Genomic DNA, 17,245 nt, shown 5'->3' with positions numbered 1-17,245 from the left:
TAAAAAATTAAAAAATTAAAAAATAAAATAAAATAAAAGATAAATCAGTGGTGTCGCACCTTCCTTACGCCAAGGACTACGACTATGTTAAAAGACAAGTCACTAACATAAGTCAGGTTTCCATCCAGTTGTTTCAAAAAGCCAATTTACTTAAAATGCGCAAAACGGACATGCGACTTATGCCTGTTCTTGTTCTGAGAATATTGAGAGGTGTCTGTTAAAAGACAGTACGTGTACAACACACACTATAGGCAACATTCTCCCGTTTACGACTCGTCACTGTCATTGAAATCCACGGGAGAGAGATAAAAAAAGCACTTTATAAGTTTAAATATGGAAGAAGAAAAAAAACCTACGTTCTTTTTTAAATGTGTGAAATAAATCAAATTATAATTTTGTGTCATGACTAAATGCATGTTTGGAAGCCCATCAGTAAAAAAAAAAAAAAAAAACTTGGGCGTACCTGCAGTTAGATAAATCAGTGGTCAGAGAAAAAAAAATAATAATAAAAATAAAAAATAAAAATAAAAATAAAAAAATAATAAAAAAATAAAATAAAAAATAAAATAAAAATTTAAAAATAATAAAATAAAAAATAAAAAAAATAAAAAAATTAAAAAATTAAAAAATTAAAAAATTAAAAAATTAAAAAATTAAAAAATTAAAAAATAAAATAAAATAAAAGATAAATCAGTGGTGTCGCACCTTCCTTACGCCAAGGACTACGACTATGTTAAAAGACAAGTCACTAACATAAGTCAGGTTTCCATCCAGTTGTTTCAAAAAGCCAATTTACTTAAAATGCGCAAAACGGACATGCGACTTATGCCTGTTCTTGTTCTGAGAATATTGAGAGGTGTCTGTTAAAAGACAGTACGTGTACAACACACACTATAGGCAACATTCTCCCGTTTACGACTCGTCGCTGTCGTTGAAATCCACGGGAGAGAGATAAAAAAAGCACTTTATAAGTTTAAATATGGAAGAAGAAAAAAAACCTACGTTCTTTTTTAAATGTGTGAAATAAATCAAAATATAATTTTGTGTCATGACTAAATGCATGTTTGGAAGCCCATCAGTAAAAAAAACCTGCAGTTAGATAAATCAGTGGTCAGAGAAAAAAAAAAATAATAAAAATAAAAAATAAAAATAAAAATAAAAAAATAATAAAAAAATAAAATAAAAAATAAAATAAAAATTTAAAAATAATAAAAAAAAAAAAAAATAAAAAAATAAAATAAAATAAAAGATAAATCAGTGGTGTCGCACCTTCCTTACGCCAAGGACTACGACTATGTTAAAAGACAAGTCACTTTAACATAAGTCAGGTTTCCATCCAGTTGTTTCAAAAAGCCAATTTACTTAAAATTCGCAAAACGGACATGCGACTTATGCCTGTTCTTGTTCTGAGAATATTGAGAGGTGTCTGTTAAAAGACAGTACGTGTACAACACACACTATAGGCAACATTCTCCCGTTTACGACTCGTCACTGTCATTGAAATCCACGGGAGAGAGATAAAAAAGCACTTTATAAGTTTAAATATGGAAGAAGAAAAAAAACGTACGTTCTTTTTTAAATGTGTGAAATAAATCAAATTATAATTTTGTGTCATGACTAAATGCATGTTTGGAAGCCCATCAGTAAAAAAAAAAAAAAAAACTTGGGCGTACCTGCAGTTAGATAAATCAGTGGTAAGAGAAAAAATAATAATAATAAAAAAATAAAATTAAAATTAAAAAAAAATTAAAATAAAAATAAAAATGAAAAAATAAAATAAAAAAAAATAAAAAAATAAAAGATAAATCAGTGGCGTCGCACCTTCCTTACGCCAAGGACTACGACTTTGTTAAAAGACAAGTCACTTTAACATAAGTCAGGTTTCCATCCAGTTGTTTCAAAAATTGTAAGCCAATTTACTTAAAATGCGCAAAACGGACATGCGACTTATGCCTGTTCTTGTTCTGAGAATATTGAGAGGTGACTCCGCCGCTGTAGGTGGCGCTATACACCATAGAGGTTTGATCCACCACTAATTTAAAAGAAGAAGAAGAAGACCAGGAAGTGATTGTGCCGTGAAATGACGTCGTAGGAGTTTGCTTTTGTAATTCTTGATAAACCGTAACGTTTCTTTGCTGTTTTCCATCTAAAATTGCATTAATATTCGCTTCTTTAATTAATTCCACAAAGATTTATGTTTCGTAGTCCCCCCCCAAGCATACGTTGGTTTATCGTCCGCCATTGCTTTGGGACTACAAACGTACATGTGACGTAATATCCAGTGAAAGTCAGTCTTGTCAGCGTTTACTCGCAAAACCCGTTTCCATCGCCAAAATTTGCAATTTCCTTTTTTCGATATGCTTCAAAATCCGTAAAAACGTTTTTGCAAATGTTGGACCCTTTTTGGAATTGCTAGCATTTCCATTCAGTTTTATTTTTGCATTTCTTGAAAATTGGAATAAAAACGGGTTGATGGAAACCCCACTTATAGACATATTTTGACGAGCGGCAAAAAAAAAGCAACTCATTAAACATGTAACTCACTATTGAGCCATTACGGTGACCGAAGTTGTATTAGTAGGAGCAATGCATGTTGTCCTCTGAATCCGAACCGCAAATTTCTTAATTGTGTTGCGCCTTTGCAAAGCGCTGGAGTTGTTTTAGCCTCGGTACGACAGAGAGCGTGGTTGCTTGAATGACAGATTTCAACAGATGGGAACGTGAAGCACATGGAAGAATATGACCCGAAAAGATAGATTGCATTCCACAATGGAAAGAATGGATTGTTGGGAATAAACTAACACAATTAAAAGGTGGCAATTTGGAATTTGAAGACTTGCCAATAATTAATCAATCTACTCTTGAGATTGTTCATGCAACCCTCAACTTACCGCCGCAGCAACAAAGGAATCATTGGAGTGTTTTTTGCAGCGGACTCGACAGGACGGTTCACACAGTGAGGACGGCACAAAGAGAAGCTGATGAAAGAACGGCTTAATTAACGGTAATGAGGCTGCCCGACGCATGGACACACCCTAAGACTCTTGTTGCAGCTTTGCAAATGGGGAAAAAAAAAAGAATCAAGAGTAAGAGGTCGCACTTGAGTCCGACTTATGACTTTTCTTTGTGCTGTTGCGTCACTCGTGTTAATTACATCGGCCCTCGACATTCGCAGACATTTGTCACGAGGAAGGCTGAGGTTGGATTAGCAGATTACAAGGGGGGGCATGACGCCAACATAGATCCAGTTATGATTTTACTTTAATACTCAACTACTTAAAAAAAATGAAAAATAAAAAAGAACCACAGCTAAAACATACATCGCCGTATTAGGGCCACGTCTAAATATATATATATATATATATATATTTTTTAGAGGGTGGGGGCCGTATTCCTAGCAAATTTGCCACTTTATAAAGTGGCAAATTTGCAAGAAAAAAACCCTCAGAAACTAACGACAAATACACGTAGCGTAGCTATCGTCTAATGTGAGGATTTGTTGGTGGCTAATGGGACATTGTTTATAAAAAAAAAATAAAAAAAAGGCAGGGCGGAGACGGATTCATTCTTCATTTCAACTTTACTCATCATACACGGCAGCTAGAGCGACAACACTTCCTGATCAGATGACTAACACGAACCAATCAGAAGCTAGCGTACTTTAGGTCAATGCAAGTGAATAACGGAGACCAGCAGATTCCACACATAAACTTAGCTTCTTGTACAAAAAATAAATAAATATGTAGGAAAGTGTAAATAATAATTCTGGAAACATAAATGTACAAGTAAATATACATTTTAACAAATTTACTTAAATGCTTGATCCTCAGGGTGCGGACCTTCGCAAAGCGAGGCGTCTTTGTTGCTGAATTTTTTTTTTTTCTTGGAATATTGCCCTGGCCCCCTAAAAAATATATATTTATACGTGGCCCTAATACGCCGTCATAGAAACAAAAAGCTGTCGATGAACGCAAAGTTAAAAACATAAAAAGAACTAAAACAAGAGCAGAGACATAACAGTACATTTTCACCAGGATACACATGCTTGCAAATGATGGTGCGTTCTCGGGCTTGGTGAGGACCCGAACAAAAAAAGGCCTTTCATAATGAATAAACGATTCCAAGAGGTCCTTCACACCGCCTGGTGCTCGTTCCAACCCGAACTCATTGTGGAGCAAAGCCTTGAGTAAGTAACGTGTCTGCTGCAATTTGTTCTTTGGCGAGTCAGTGGACATTCTGCAATGCTAACAGAAACTGATGGAACGCGTGGCTCGATGAATTTGCTTGTTTTCTTTTGTTTTGCGCTTTAATTTGATTCTGTTCTAGATCCTTGGCTCCTTCAGACAAAACGCTGCATCTTCCAAAAAAAAAATAATAGTTGCCGTCGGACTTTGAGAGCGGTCATTCCTCAGGAAGGCTAAGCACAGGAAGGGGTGGTGGAATATGGAACTATAAAGCATCGGGTGGTGGGAATTCCGTTCACGACTCGACTCCAGTAAGACTAATTTTAGGACTCTGTGTGCTTATCCGCTAAATGTGAGATAGCATGTCGTGCTGTAAAATGGATGCTAATTTGTCTAGCATCTCTCTCATCCCTATACAAACCTACCCATTTATCGGCATAAAGGCTCTGGCGGCTTAAATGTACCCCACCAGGTCGTAGCCGTGTTTTTCATGCCGCTAAGAAGCGCTAGCTACCAGCTAGCTCACAAGCTAAAAGGTCATGTAAACTAAGCAGCGCACAGTTACGCTAGCTAACCACTGATGCCGCATGTCACTTATGGGTTTAAAAGTTAAGAAGATAAAGTTATAGACAATACTGAGATTGATTTGCATCCTTTTATTATTTTTTTTTATGTGTAAGTACTGGACAGCTAACAGAAGGTCAGATGCTTATCGCAAAATAGCTAATGTGCTAATACTATACACATGTTGTGACTGTATGACTTGATTTGCGACTTTCTTAGCCATATAATGGCTTGACTTGTTTGAAATTTAGCCGGGACTCGACTTCATCTGTTTGATTTTTGCCACAGTCACTTGAGAGTGGACTTGAAAGTACGCGACTTACACCTACCTCCGCTATACGGGGATGTAATGTAATTATCATAGCCTATTTTTGTCTGGCGGGCTGCAGCGTGTCAACAGCAGCTTTGCCTTTGGAAATGTCTGTTTGAATCTGAGTCATTGACAAAAGTGACACATTGAGGGGAGGGCGCTGAACGTCAGGCATCTCAGCAATCGTGCTAATTACGATGTCAGATTAATGCTGGAGGGGATGTTTGTCGCTCAGTCACTAAGGGGAACGTTCAGACAATCAAAATGAGAGCAAGGCCGACTGAGACGTGTTGTTACTAATGTTTGTTAAAAGTAGTCTTTAATCCAACAAATGTCTGTCATGTCAAATCCTCGCAAAAATATTCTCAGTTGCTGTGTTTACAGATGTCATTTACAACCTCATTCCCTTATTAGAAGAGTCACATTGTGCTCGTTATACACCACAACGGGGATTCTTAAACTTTTTGGGTTCAGGGACCAATTAAGCATAACTACCACATGCACCTCTAAATGCCAGGAGAATTAAATTACCATTAGTTTGCATTTTACGTTTAAGAAAAAGTTGCAATGTTGCAATAACAAATTACTTTTTTGTTCCAAGAAAAAAAATGAATCTACAAAAGTAAAGTTGTATTTTTTCAAGATAAAGCTGAATTACGATATTAAGTCAAAGTGAATTTCAAAAACGGCATTCTCATATTTGCATCGTATTCTGGAAAAGATGACTTTAATTCTTCGAAAAATAAGACTAGAAAAAAGAAAATACCTGACTTTTATCTTTCGGGGGGGGGGGGGGGGGGTTCATTACAGGGAGTCCTCACCGTTAAAGTTGATATTTACATCAAAATAGTTTGTACAGTAATAAAAAAAAAAAACACATAATTGCGTGACCCGGAAGAGGCGGCACCAACATTTGGTGTTTCTGCACGAACATTCATTGAGGACGGACGGCAGAGCGGAGCTAATTCGAACTTAAACACGGAAATGTGACGTGCCTGGTGGTGAGCCGACCTGCTTGATGGACGTCCGTTGCTGAAGGTAATAACACAACTTTAAATAACTTTAAAATGGCGTGATTACTATGGGAAATTAACGAAAAAGAAACTGCTTTCAAAGAGTATCCAAATTTTGTACAAAATAACGTATATGGGGTATTTTTTTTTTTTTTGCCTGAAGGGCGAGGTGGCGCTATATTTATAACCGAATACGTCATAGAGATACCTTCAGGTCGTGACTATAAACATAAACAAACAATTTTTGGAGCATGTACCATATATTTATACTCTTATTTAGGAATACTGTAAAACATCTGCATAATTTTTATGAACAGTTTGGCCAACTATTTTATTGTAGTAATTAGAAATGTAAATATTTGTTAACTTAGTACTTGGTGTAAAGTAAGTAAGTTTTGAGAAGCACTGCCTTTGAGGTCCAGTGTGACAACTTATCACAGTGTTGTCATCATCTAAGCAGACTACAAGCTTCGGGGACGTGTTGGGTTGTTGGGTCGGGAGACTTTTATGTCGGTTTCCACTCAGATTTGTCATTGACAAGCAGGCACCCTAGGGTGCCATTGTCTTGGCGAGACAGTTCCTTCCCCTGACCCTTCTGTCGGATCTCTCGCTCTCTTTGCTGCAATACGTTTTCATTCACGTGGCCCAGGGGTTAGCTTTCATTGCTGCGTAGTCATATTAAATTAGCCAGACGACTCACGTCAATATTTGTTTCATTTAAGCATAAGCAAGCAGGGGCTTCACTAGCCACACTGAAATGGCGAAAATGTAAATCAAGGGTGTCAAAATTGCTGGGATGCTTTCTTACAATTAATTAAATGTGCTAAAAAAAATCCATCAAGCAAATGTTATAATATATTGCTTATATTTAGCACCTAATCGTTTAATATATCCGGTTATTCACCGAAAATATCACCTATTTATGAAATGCTTTAAGATGCCACAAGGTGGCGCCAAACCCAAGTCTAAATGCTAAAGGCTCCCAGGGAAGTTGCGGAAGTTCTACAGTAGACCCCAGCTATTCGCTAAAATCTGTGAAATTTACTTTTTTTTTATTATTCTGAAAGCAAACAAACAAACAAATAAGCAGCATATTAGATAAAAAATGTGAATTTGTGAGTTGTCGTGAAAAATGGAGGATATTTTTTAAAAAAATCTGCTAATAGGCGAATCTGCATCTTGGGGAGGAGCTATACTTAGCTTTATGGTCCTAATTTTGACAATCTAATCATGTAAAATGACTTAGATATAGAGATCCTTGTATGTGGTCGAATTACATTTTAAACTATTCATACAGCCAATTTGGATTTTGTGTGTGTGTGTGTCGGGGGGGGGGCCTCAAGTACTTGCAGTTTTGCAGAATTCTTTGGGGTGGCCCGGACCCTATATCTCACTAAATAAAACCGCCACTGCACTGAGTTGTGCATCTTCACATTCAAAACCTAATCAATAGGAATCTGTAGTAAGCTAACCATTTTTTAGCACAGTTACTCTTCAACACGATCAATCAAATCTATTAATTTACTGATAAAGTTGATCTGATCTTAATGTGATAAGAGTCCCATGTTTTGTTTTGCTCTTTAGGTTGTCATTTTCACCTGTTCCTTCTCTCTACAGGCACTCGCGCCTTGTCCAAGTGTGCCTCATTGTCTCACCTGCTCGCATTTAGTTGCCTGTTTTCCATCTGTCAAACTGCAACCACAAAAATAAACATGATGTTGAGTTAATTGGCCTTTTGGCTTTTGTGTCTCATTCCACCTAATGTTTTGGGGCGGCTCTCCAGGCTTCTTGGCTTAAAACGTTCAAGAGTCTTGAATCTTTTATTCCAAAATTTTGGCGGGGCCAGGCTTGCACTTGTTAAACGTCTCTGAACAGCCCTGCATTATACATGAAGAAAAGCCACGCAGAAGCAGCGGGAGAAGATTTCCTGGTAGCACACACACATACACGCTCAAAATAATAATAATAAGTTGTTGGCCTTGGTCGACTTTTTTCATAGCTAGCACCTCTTGGCTGGCATGGGCTAACGTCTCAAATTGTAAGGGATAAGTCAAGAGGAAAAAGATGCTTGTGTTTAAAAAAAAAAAAAGAAAAAAAAGAAGACATTTTCTGTGCATGATATGACCCTTAAAAATAACTTTGCACCTAACATGGAAGCAACAGCACAAACAAGTCTACACTGCAAAGTCAAGCCTCAAGAAGCCATGAAATTGAATCTTGGATGGACTTAAAGTACACCTGCCACAAAAAAAAAAAGGGCACTCTTGTGTGAACTCATCTGCACTAATTGCACATCCAAGCCACTTTCATTGTGCATGTAAGTATTCGTAGGTGTGGATTTAAGTGGGAAATAATTAGCTGTGCGTCAAGCTTTTCGACGCGATCCACATTTCCATCCTTCATTCCATAATGAGCAAGTTCATTTCAACTCCAGACAGGTGCAGCAGTTCAAAAAAAAAAATGCAATAAATAATCACAATAAAATGATGACGCGACCCGTCATTTTATCACACGTGCTTAATTTTGGTGGCTGTTCAGCAGCACAACAAACGCGACAGCAGACGGTGTTTCTCCTCACCGGGAAAGCAGCGGTCCGGTCCGCCTCCCCTCGCCGGGCTCCTCGACACCTCGAGCGGACGTCCGCCGCCGCCGCTCCCGCTGCCCTCGCGTCCACCCTGCGACCGAGAGAATCTCCAAACAAGTCCGAGAAGCTGCTCAACGGGCGCCAACATCCATTCCCGAAGAAGAAGAAGAAGAAGAAGAAGAGGATAAGTAGACGAGCTGTCCTCCCTCCACTTTGGGGTCCCGTTGGTGCGGCTTCACTTCAAGTCCGCTCGGTCGTCAGCTTCCGCCGCCGCAGCCTGCCGGAGTCCCTCTGCAGGGCTGCATCCCCGCCACATGACTGATGACTGACTGGCTGAGCGAGGGAGGGATGCTAGCTGGGTGGGAGGGAGGACGGACCAGCGAGTGAGGATGAGGCGTGGCATCACTCGCAACACCTCTGGCCACTCCTGGTCAGCACCAACATTCAGGAAATAAACATGGCTACATGCATGGTTTGATGCAATGATTCAAATGAAATCCTCATTATGTTCGATGACATTGTAGGACTAGCAGGTTTCCAAATGGAAACACGATCGAATTAGATCTAGTGCGAGAGCAGCGAGTGTTATTTAGATCAAAGGTCCCCAACCCTGGTCCTCAGGGACCGGTATCCGGCCTGTTTTCCATGCCTCCCACAGCCAACACAGGTGATTCATATCATCAGGTAATCAGCTATCCCTGGAGAAGGCTGATAACGATCTCCACCTGTGTTGGCTGTGGGAGGCATGGAAAACAGGCTGGTTACCGGTCCCTGAGGACCAGGGTTGGGGACCTCTGATTTAGATCACTTCAGAAGCAATGCAGTTGTTTGCAAGGATGCATCATGACACATGTAGCAGTAAGAGCTCAGTGTAAAAATATTTTGTACGTAGGCCTATACTAAGAGGGAGTTGTACCTCAATTTTGACAACACTTAAAAATCGTGTCCAAGCCTAGAAGTCAAACACACTGAAAACCCACATTGAAACCCTGACTGCTTTAAAACCCAAGTTCACACTTTATGACAGCTGAATTTAACTTAATTTTGCATTATCTGCTATAAAAAAAAAAATAGAGACCCTGCTCGGAAGACAAACTCTCCTCTGAAACCCTACTTTGAAACCCTGACTGCTTTAAAATCCAAGTTCACACATTATGACAGCTGAAAATTTGAACTTAATTTTGCGTCAGCTACTATAAAAAAAATAGAGACCCTGCTCGGAAGACAAACTCTCCTCTGAAACCCTACTTTGAAACCCTGACTGCTTTAAAATCCGAGTCCACACATTATGACAGCTGAAAATTTGAACTAATTTTGCATCAGCTACTATAAAAAAAATAGAGACCCTGCTCGGAAGACAAACTCTCCTCTGAAACCCTACTTTGAAACCTTGACTGCTTGAAAACTCGACTTCACACATTATGACAGCTGAATATTTAAACTTAATTTTGCATTAGCTGTTCAAAAAATAAATAAAATAGAGACCCCGCTCGGAAGACAAACTCTCCTCTGAAACCCTACTTTGAAACCCTGACTGCTTTAAAATCCGAGTCCACACATTATGACAGCTGAAAATTTGAACTAATTTTGCATCGGCTACTATAAAAAAAATAGAGACCCTGCTCGGAAGACAAACTCTCCTCTGAAACCCTACTTTGAAACCTTGACTGCTTGAAAACCCGACTTCACACATTATGACAACTGAATATTTAAACTTAATTTTGCATTAGCTGTTCAAAAAAGAAATAAAATAGAGACCCCGCTCGGAAGACAAACTCTCCTCTGAAACCCTACTTTGAAACCCTGACTGCTTTAAAATCCGAGTTCACACATTATGACAGCTGAAAATTTGAACTTAATTTTGCATCAGCTACTATAAAAAAAATAGAGACCCTGCTCGGAAGACAAACTCTCCTCTGAAACCCTACTTTGAAACCTTGACTGCTTGAAAACCCGACTTCACACATTATGACAGCTGAATATTTAAACTTAATTTTGCATTAGCTGTTCAAAAAATAAATAAAATAGAGACCCCGCTCGGAAGACAAACTCTCCTCTGAAAGCCTACTTTGAAACCCTGACTGCTTTAAAATCCGAGTTCACACATTATGACAGCTGAAAATTTGAACTTAATTTTGCATCAGCTACTATAAAAAAAAATAGAGACCCTGCTCGGAAGACAAACTCTCCTCTGAAACCCTACTTTGAAACCTTGACTGCTTGAAAACTCGACTTCACACATTATGACAGCTGAATATTTAAACTTAATTTTGCATTAGCTGTTCAAAAAATAAATAAAATAGAGACCCCGCTCGGAAGACAAACTCTCCTCTGAAACCCTACTTTGAAACCCTGAATGCTTTAAAATCCGAGTCCACACATTATGACAGCTGAAAATTTGAACTAATTTTGCATCAGCTACTATAAAAAAAATAGAGACCCTGCTCGGAAGACAAACTCTCCTCTGAAACCCTGACTGCTTTAAAATCCGAGTTCACACATTATGACAGCTGAATATTTTAACTTCATTTTGCATCAGCTGTTAAAACTCGGGACTCTGCTTGGAAGCCAAACCCTCAGGCTTATGTAGAGCTTGCTGATGAGCTGATCATATACCAGCTGTGTTGGAGAAGGGAATCACCCAAAACCTGCAGGACTCCAGCCCTCGAGGACCGAGTTTGCCCACCACTGTCTTATGATCAAGCTCACCTATGACCCCAGTGAGGAGAAACAGTACAAAATTTGGATGGATGAAAAGCAAAGCATGGAAAGTCCAGACTCCGTGCGTAGCCTTTAAAAAAAAAAAAAATATATATATATATATATATATATATATATATATATATATATATATATATATATATATATATATATATATATATATATATATATATATATATATAATTAAGGTCAAATGTGTCGCATTATTCCATTCTAAATGAAATATCGCTGCTGCACACATGGTCCGACCTTCAAATTATACTCTGCAGGCATAACTCAACATGTTTGTTTGCTGCAAGATTCTTAAAAGAAGTAAAAAACAAAACAAAACAAAAAACATTGTATTCCTAAATTAGTCACAACTGAATGAACACTATTCTTCACGTAATCCAGTGCCAGCATTTCTGTTTTTTTTCTCTCTCTTCTTTATGGATTAGAGTGGATTCGCTAGCATTTGGTAACAGACGGATCCATATTGGAATTAATGTCTTTACTGGACACTTTGCCAAATCTCATCATGAGAAATTTGCCAGCCACAATGACATGTTTTAATTAGTCATTAAACATGTTCCCGCTTCAAATGACCTTTCACATGTTAGGTGGTAAATCTCAGGTATTAGCTTTAAACAGGATTACTTCAAAACTTCCTAAACTAAGGATGAGAAGTTAAAAAAAAAAATAAATATCATTAATTTCTTTTGGAATGGGCGGTATTAATGAGATTCTTAGAAATCATTACATGGATGACAGGCGGGAGCTTTAAGGCTCTAATTTTCCTATTGGCATCAAGCATATTTGGATACCATAATGTATGATGATATAATTACAGGAGAAGGTCGCATACAAAGAACATATACATGGCATTTATATGGAGTGCAAGTGAACATGTCTGACAAGTATAGTAATGTAAATGCTGACGTAATGTGGGCGAGTAAACTGCTTGAAAAAATAATTTAAGACCTTAATACTCACTGGGCCGTAGTGGCAAAAATACTCATCCACTGTACCTAAGTGGAAGAACACAGACTTGTGTGTGGGGAAAAAAGACCAAATTCATTAACTGAATGTCAAAATTCCCTACGTGAACCTAAATGCAACAGTCAGGCACTGCCTTCCTCAAGAGACGTAAAATAATTAAATATTTGTGAAACTCTTTAACGAGATCTTGAATCCATTCAGGCTTATAATAGTCTCGCAAAAATATGACTCTCTTTTCAAGGTATTTGTTAGTTCATTTTCTTTTCAGCGTGACCTTAATATTCTTTCGGAGACTATGCAAGCTGGAGTGTCAAACTCATTTTCATCACAGGCCCCCGTTGTAGTTATGCTTTTCCCTCACAGGGACGTTAAGACTGTGAGAATCGTATGAATGTAAAACCTCATAAAATAATTATGTATACACAATTATCCGGTCGGACAAACGATGGATAGATAGCGAAGTAGCTAAGATAGAAAGATAGCTAAGTAGCTAATATAGAAATATAGCTAAGCAGCTAAGATAGAAAGATAGCTAAGTACTGATAGATTACATGAATTTTGTAATCTATTGCGTGTTCAAATGAATCATAAATGAGATCGATGAAGAAGTTCCTTGCAAGTTTTTATTTTAAAAGCTTTTAAAAGACACAGAATCAAGCTCACTCGAAAGTTGGTGATTAGCTCCCAGTGTGTGTTGGATTGTGAATCTTTAGCATCTTTACACAAAAAGGTCTTACATTGGGACCTGCCCCCGCCCTCCTTTGAATCCTTAGCATAGTTGTGACATAAAACAGGTACAGTCCATATCTTAGTTACTTCCCGACTTTGGAGTTTTTGATGTAGACAGGCTCTTGCCCGCTGAACCCTATTAGATTTTACGACAGGATGACCTGATGACCAGAAACGCTGATAGTATTTTAAACATCCTCTTCAGATGAGTCAACAGAAACCTTTTAGCCCACTCCTTTGTTACGGAAAGAGAGAGGACAAGAGTTCAAACAGAGATCAAAGAAATCGTTATCACATCCTCAATACATCTGGTGATTGAGTTAACATAGTAATATCTATTTCTACACATGTATAACTAAATTCAAAACAGTTAAAATATAAATTGAAACTGTTAAATGTCAACAGTACCTAAGTAGCTAAGACAGAAAGATAGCTAGTAGCTAAGATAGAAAGATAGCTAGCAGCTAAGATAGAAAGATAGCTAAGATAGAAAGAAAGATAGCTAAGAGATAGGTAAGATCGATTGCTAGAGCAGTCCTGCCCCTCGCTTATTTTAACGTTCTACATTGCTATCTTTGCGTCTTTCCCAAAGACATCAGAAGAGTCGCGCAGTGGCACTGCGCCCTCCCGCCGCCCATCATTAACGCTCGCAAACTGGCAAATATACTGTCGATCTGCTCCCTGTGTTTCTTTTAGCACTTAACAAGCTCCCATTGCCTCTCCTCGTCGCTGAGTGTCTCTGACTGACATCATGGAGCTAACGGCCTATCTTTGTCCGCCATCATTAATTAAACAGTGCCCGTGACTTGAGTGTGCTTCCTATTGCACAAATAATCAATTCCAGCGCTTTCAGCTCTTATCAGCTGGTAGATGGCATCTTTTGAGAAGCGATAATTGGGGGTCCTTTTTACCGCGCTGGTTGTCAGCACTGATATCCTTTGAGAGTTTTTGCACATAGCATGCGGTGGAGAAACACACCGCAGTCCACAATGTGCCCTGCATCTTGGATGTATGGTTAGTGAGGACGCAACTTTAAAAGTCCTGCAGATGAAACGCTGTTCAGCTGGTGTGTGCCAAAGCTGCACTAGTAACTGCATCGTCGTCCTTTGAAAGGACATTCTCAGTGGGGCAAACATAAGAGACACGTACAAATAGATGAATCGATTTCCTGGATGACGGGAGAATCAGAAACTTAAAATCTTGAGTCTACGGTTGTCCGTTTGCGGTCTTTTGGGTCAGGACTCATCCCTGATGAGGTTTTACAAGCATATCCAACCGTTCGGAACGTTAGAACTCCTCTATTTCTCACAGCTAGAATGGAAACGCAAGGGTGGCCCACGGGTAGGGCTCGAGGGGGTAGAAGAGGACAATAAGATCTGATGCTCCCTGCTCGGACTGCTGCCCTTTGGGCTAGGAAGCGTTTCCCATAAATTTTCTCACCAGAACAGATCCAGGAAGGACTACAAGTAGAGCTGATGTTGCTGAAATAATCACGATGCCCCTAGGACTTGTGATATCTTCTCTTTTTTTGTAACCTGTCCTGTTTGGATGCTTAGTCATGCAGAATGGTGGATCTGTATCCCTTTTTATGCTGGAACATTTATTTTCTGTGCAACAGTGGACTCTGAAATACTCCCTCTGCAGTTGTTTGTACCGGGATATTTATTGGAAATGCAGCTGGACATAATAAGGCTTCTGAGGGGACAGACAGAGAGGACATAGAGAACTGAGTACGCCAGGAACGTTTTACTGGTGTTTGGTGGCAAAGGAGTGGAGCAACTGGACCAGGATTGGGATTTCTGAGAACATGCAATATGAAGGATTCCACTGAGTATCCCTATGAATCAGTTTACTGTACTAGACTAGACTGCCTTCCCTCTGGGTAGTGAAGCGCGGGTTGTGGATACCAAAGCGTCCCAAACGTGATGTCTGTGATCCTTCTTGGAGAAGATTTGTGAAACATCTCTGGTGAGGTTTTCCAGCAAAATATAAACTGGAGGATTCCACAAGGGCGGCACGGTGGCTGACTGGTTAGCACGTCCGCATCCCAGTGCAGAGGACGTGAGATCGAGTCCGGGCTTCGGCCTTCCTGGGTGGAGTTTGCATGTTCTTCCCGTGATTGCGTGGGTTTTCTCCGGGTGCTCCGGTTTCCTCCCACATTCCAAAGACATGCATGGCAGGTTGATTGGACACTCCAAATTGTCCATAGGTGTGATTGTGAGTATGGTTTTTCGTCTCTGTGTGCTCTGCAATTGTCTCGCAACCAGTTCAGGGTGTACCCCGCCTACTGCCCGAAGCCAGCTGGGATAGGCTCCAGCAAACCCCGCAACCCTTGTGAGGACAAGCGGTTAGGAAAATGGATGGATGGATGGATTCCACAAGACAGAACTAGGAGGTCTCTGGTATTGCCTTAGTGGCCGAGTACACGTCTGACCATCCAAACCATAACTACTAGACCCTGATAAGAGAAAGAAAAGCACATGAAGTGTCACAGAAGTACCAAATCCATTCAAGCCACACAAACTTTGAGTCCTGAAAGTTGCACGGTTGGGTGCTCCCTGGATCAGAATTGTTTAGACTGCATCTCCATTTTGATGCTTTGGCACTTTGTCCACTAGTTGTCCTGCCTTAGAACCAGTCTTGGTTGGTACTTAGCTTTATAGACCAACAACATCTAACAGAACCCGTGATTTTACAGATTCTTAGTCACGGTCATGACACTTTGGTGCAGGTCAAAGTCACTTATACATCAACGCTCACCCTTTGTGGATCTAGTTGGCGGTGTTGAAGAAATTATTTTTTCTCCGCGTGTTCGTTTTCTTTCGGGTAGTGAGAATGTTGGTTATCCGAATGCAGGCTGGAGATCGATGAACAGTCACTTGGAAGATTTTATTTCTACAGAATATTCCGGGCACAAATGAGATCCAGACAATTGCTGCAGCCTTCTCATTAGTGCAAAGTTACAGCGGACTCACAACATTCTTATACTATCTTGAAGGGCGGTACCACAAAACCCCCAAGCCCCCAGCCCACCCGGAGTTCACCAGACATGAGACAAAACTTTTACAGCATTCAATACACATGACGACACGAGCAGAAATTGCGAAAGCACTCACAAAGACACATCCACAGATAAAAGTTCTACTGAGGAAATAAGTAAATTAAAACAGTTATGACTAAATCTATGCAGAAGACCCTCTTCGGCGGCAAAGTACAACTGCACTGCATTACATTGAGACCTGTTTCTAATGCATATCATTGGAAAATGAAGGATTCTGATCACAATTGGACAGTGTGACAGGTCTGTCCAGCCACAAATGAGATTAGGGGGGGGGGGGCATTATTAGAAAAAGATAAACTGTAAAGCCAAATCCAATACATCAGAACTTCCTGCACACTCTGCGGTACGCAAACTTTCTAAAAGTGTTTGCTCGTTGCTGCTGACTCAAGCAATCACTTACAGGTTTTGGAGTGTTACTGTGTCATCAGTATGACATGTCACACAAATAACTTCATTACAGATGATAACATGCACATGTAGGCGAGCAAGATGCTTCAAAAAAAAAAAAAAGAGGGTACATTTAGCTGACTTCAACAAGAACAGTAATTATCTCTGCGAAAACGAAGGCATGTTTTTTTTCTCGGGGAGTTGTGAGTGTTGTGAGTGAAAATTGGCAAATCAGAGGCATTTATTGTATCTGCCTTAAAAGCAGACATGGTAGAGTAGCGGACATGGCGGTGTCCGTAGAGCACATTCACAGAGTTGTTGCAGTTGTGACGTGTGGCAACGTCGGCAACAAAGTTTTCACAACGCAAACGGCTGAGGCCAGTGATTCTCAAGTGTTAAATGTCGGAAGATGGCAAATTCGCAGATCAACTTAACCCGGTACCTTACACACAAGGCAGCTAGCTGGGAAACAGGCTTTTCCGATTTCCAACTGGAAACTGATTAAGAAACACACATTACAATAATCTACATCAGTGGTCCCCAACCACCGGGCCGCGGACCTGTACCGGGCCGTGCGCACCTTTGGACCGGGCCGCACAGTTGAAAAAAAAAAAAAAAAAAAAAAAACTTACTGTACTTCCGGTTAATTGATTAGCCGAGGCTTAAAAATATTTTATTTTGAAAAGTGACCAGATTGTCTCTGTTTACGACGGA

At 39.6% G+C, this 17,245-nt stretch overlaps 1 protein-coding gene across 3 annotated transcripts in view; it reads right to left on the bottom strand.

Moving 5' to 3' along the window:
* Positions 1-17,245, bottom strand: part of cntn5 (contactin 5) — a 144,819-nt gene that overhangs the window by 116,648 nt on the left and 10,926 nt on the right. The window contains exon 2 of one of the 3 annotated variants that reach the window (XM_077566556.1): positions 8,650-9,010. The exons of 1 other annotated variant lie outside the window; for it this stretch is intronic. The gene's annotated coding sequence lies outside the window, so the exon portion shown is untranslated. Of the gene's footprint in view, positions 1-8,649; positions 9,026-17,245 lie in introns of those variants that run through there. One more of the 3 variants, XM_077566555.1, reaches the window with a different exon arrangement.

Source organism: Vanacampus margaritifer, chromosome 5 (genome assembly GCF_051991255.1).
Source record: "Vanacampus margaritifer isolate UIUO_Vmar chromosome 5, RoL_Vmar_1.0, whole genome shotgun sequence".
NCBI lineage: Eukaryota > Metazoa > Chordata > Actinopteri > Syngnathiformes > Syngnathidae > Vanacampus > Vanacampus margaritifer.
The sequence above is the reverse complement of the archived record's forward strand: the minus strand, read 5'-3'. Positions and strand labels throughout refer to the sequence as shown.